The sequence below is a fragment of the Morone saxatilis genome, unplaced genomic scaffold (genome assembly GCF_004916995.1).
Source record: "Morone saxatilis isolate NCDOM2014 unplaced genomic scaffold, NCSU_SB_2.0 Contig17, whole genome shotgun sequence".
NCBI classification, from domain to species: Eukaryota; Metazoa; Chordata; class Actinopteri; family Moronidae; genus Morone; species Morone saxatilis.
This window is the reverse complement of record NW_023339729.1, coordinates 19,415,784-19,419,592: the sequence shown is the minus strand read 5'-3', so window position 1 is coordinate 19,419,592 and position 3,809 is coordinate 19,415,784.

Genomic DNA, 3,809 nt, shown 5'->3' with positions numbered 1-3,809 from the left:
AATTAATCTGTCTTTAATGGAGGTTTCTGTGTACACTGGACTTCAATAGCTCCAGATGACTTATTCAATCCCCAGCTGCACCTGTTCAGTTAAGTATATACTTAAATGGGACTGCACTGTTTGCTCAGTTGTTGAACACTTGACCATTGAAAGCCTATAGTACAGCGCTCAAGTACAAAAAGCCTAAACCCTTTATTACAGCATTTTGGGCCCCAAACTGGAACTCAGGATTTGGCACTGAAACCAGGTGTTTCACAGTCAAAACACAGTCAGACGGCTAATCAGGAATGACAAAGTGAGGAAGGGAAGGTTACTGTGTCTCTAGTGTCAAAGGCTTTGGCCTATTTTCTCACAGCAGCCAGCTATTAGTCTGTGGCCGTGTGATCTGTGATTAGAGAGCAAGTCTTATGGTTGGAGCTCTTTTGGAAGGAGTCACAAGCTTTTAGGACTCATGCCCTGTCCTTATTGATAATTGTCACAACACACACTGGAAATGCCAAGGTTTAATCCAGAGCCAAGAGCTGGAAGAAAGGAAATATAGTGTGTAAAAACAAGTGAAGCCTCTGCCGCCAGCAGTAAATCAAAGCTGTCTGTCTGCTTTGATATAGAGTAGTAGATACATGGGGGCATCGGCCAGTCACTCCCCTGTCTGCTTGATATCTTTTGACACACCTTTGGCACAGCCATACCGGCTATTAAACACTAAATTGGAATAGTGCGTGTGCCTGGTTTTGTTAGATTATATTAAACTCACATAATTCCAGTATCTGTACAATCTGTTCTATTCTGCTTTTTAATTTTTACATATGAATGCTAATTGACTATAGATATTAGGGTTAGGTGTGTAAGTATTAATGAATTATCCCAAAAGATTGCTATGTCTGCCTTCGATGAGCCAGCCACTTCCCACATCTGTATCAGTTTGTGTTTCTTATCTCAGAGACAGTGTGTGACCGTTGGACTCTGTTGTGTATTTGGGGGAGATGTGTTTGTGGCCGGTTTTATCAGTAGTATACGTGTGTGGTTGTGTGCATCTGTGAGTGTGTCTGGTTGGTAAGCACATTTTCTCAGGCATTCAGGTACAATTTTTAGCTGGAACCCTTCTGAGATTACAAAATATGATGTACTGCCATAAAGGATCAACAGTTTACAGTGGTTAAAATTCGATGTATCAAATTTTAAACAACATTGGATCAAGCCACACCCTCATAATCCTGATGATACAGATTTTATTTTTTTCTAACTTTGTTTGAATAAAAGTATGTGAAGTCACAGATAATGCTGTGACCGCCCCTTTAAAATCAGATTTTCAGTGAGCACAGAGAAACTTTCCACTTTCAGCAGATGAATGTGAAAACATCTTTCTAGTGTCAAACTCTACACATACATCATTCAAACATCACACTGTAGCAACTAGAGGACAAACATATTTTTAAGAGGAGGGAGACTTTAAGCTGTAAAATTAAGTGTTTAGATGCTTCATGTAAAAACTTTTTTAATTGTAGCATCGCTACCTTTACTTAGATCATTCATTCAACCTTGATCTAAACAGGGAGGTCCAATGAGTGCAGCTCACTCTCTTTTTATGAGTGCCCTGTGTACACACAATGAAAGCAAAGGACAATAATCCAACAGTTAAACAAACATAATTTCATTTCATTTTCTGTTGATTCTGACGGCCCCTGTGGACAAAAGCGGTAGTGTTTCCACTGCCTCATTTCATTGATTTCAACGGGAATCTGACCCAGTGGCAGGCATTAAGAATAACTACATAGAAAATCCAATCTTCATACTGATGGTCTCGTTGGCTTATCTAGGTCATAGAAAGACATCAGTGTTAAATTTAGACTGTTTCATAACCAGTTAAAAACTGCTTATCGTAGGTTTAAGGTTGAAGATAAAAATTGGCCACTTCCCTTAATTATTATGTCTAAACTAGTTAGTTTATGTTTAAGTAATTGTGTTGCAACCGATTTTAGTAGCTTAAGTTACAAATTAACTAGTTAGTTAGAAAGCCTTTAGTGTCGACTTTACACCTTAATTTAGCAGAGAACTTACTGGTTGCAACTTGGTCCTGTTAACCTGAAAAATCTGACCTTACTAACATTTAATCATTACAGGTAGAGGGATAAATAGTCATGATGACCTGAATACTTTACAACTGGCATGCAGCGTTGCACGTTTGTGCAATAACAACGATCGATCAGCCCCCTCGGTTCATCCCTGTTTGACCATGTGAAGGCCAGTTGACAGTGGCCAGCTTTTTTCACCCCCGTCCTCTTATCGACCTCTTAGCCTCTCCTAGCCTCTAGTGCTAATGTTACATTACATAATGCCTCTGTTTGCCTTGGAGTGATAACCACTGCCGTCCAGCTGAAGCCATGTGAACGGTTGAATGGGTTTTGGGCATTGTGCCAAACAATCTAGCCGATCTAATTTTGAGTGCAGGTCACATCTCTTTTCTTTTACTTGAAAGGTTCTTAGTCTGAGGAGAGTCAGATCGAACTTCACAGAGGACAGATGGTTTGACAGGGACCGCCAGAGATTATAACATTAAGTGGAAATATTATTTCGTCGTGCTTGTCTAGTGGCGAACATCTAGTCTTCACTCTTTATTCAACTTTTGAACGAATTGGAATAACCTTTTTTGTTTCTAAAATTTGCTTTTGCTTTTGCTTTATCAGACGGGACGCAGTATAGGGGTGACAGAGGAGGGAGAGAAAGGGGATGACATGCAACAAAAGTCACTGGCCAAACTTAAACCTGGGATGTTGGATTTACATAGTTAGCATCTTTTAAAAGGGCATTCTACTAATTTTACACATGAAGGTCAGTTTACTTACGTGTTTGGGCTTGGAGTCTACAAATGTACACCAGAAAGCATCTGCTGGTTCCATCAATTGTGAGGGTTTGCAGTGTTTTACATATGTTGGTTTTGGATCAACCAATCCAAAGATTTGGACTCTGTGATTTCGACAATTGACAATTCATCGACTAAACGAATCGGGAAAGAAATTGGGAGAATAATCGATAATGAACTAGTTAGTTAGCAGCCGTACTTGCAAGTTTCCCAGCTTTTACTAAAGCAATACTAAACTGCTGACCTTTTGTTCTTTAAATAAATGAATATTTCTACTGTACTTTCATTTCCGTTAGTAACATTGGGACAACTTATTTCTGCACAGTAGAGCCACTGAAACAGACACTCATACTATTTTAATTGATTTTATTCCCTGTTTGATGTTTGAAATGTATTGTATTGAAATGTGCCAAGCAAAAAAATTGCCTTGCCTTGGAAATACTTTCATCAGACTTTCTAGGAACTGACATTTATAGCTAAGGAGAGAGATACAAAAGAGATATATGTAATGAGTTTTTATTAGCTACAAATTTAGTGAAAAGAGACATCTGACAAAGTAGGTTATTCATTATTGAGCAACAAGGGTGAAGAAGAGCGTCTTTTCCTTCTCCTTAAAGATCGAGCAAGGAATTCTGATTGAGCAAACACTGTGGAGGAGTGACGAAAGGGAGCGGCACTCTGAGATTACCTGCTGCTCTCTTTCTCTCTCCCTCTCTCTCTCCCTCCTTGTAGTCACCTCCCTCTAAGGGAGTGTACACACACACACACTCCTGCACTCTCCATCACTCCAGCATCATTCACGCAGCAACAGAAGCGTCACACAGCCATGGCAGCACCACGGAGGAGATGTCTCAGCTGTGAGGATGCAAGGACGGGGTTAGAGAGTTACCGTTGCTACTTAATGAGCACGTCGGCCGCCTGGCGCATCCTCCCGCTCCACACGCCTCCC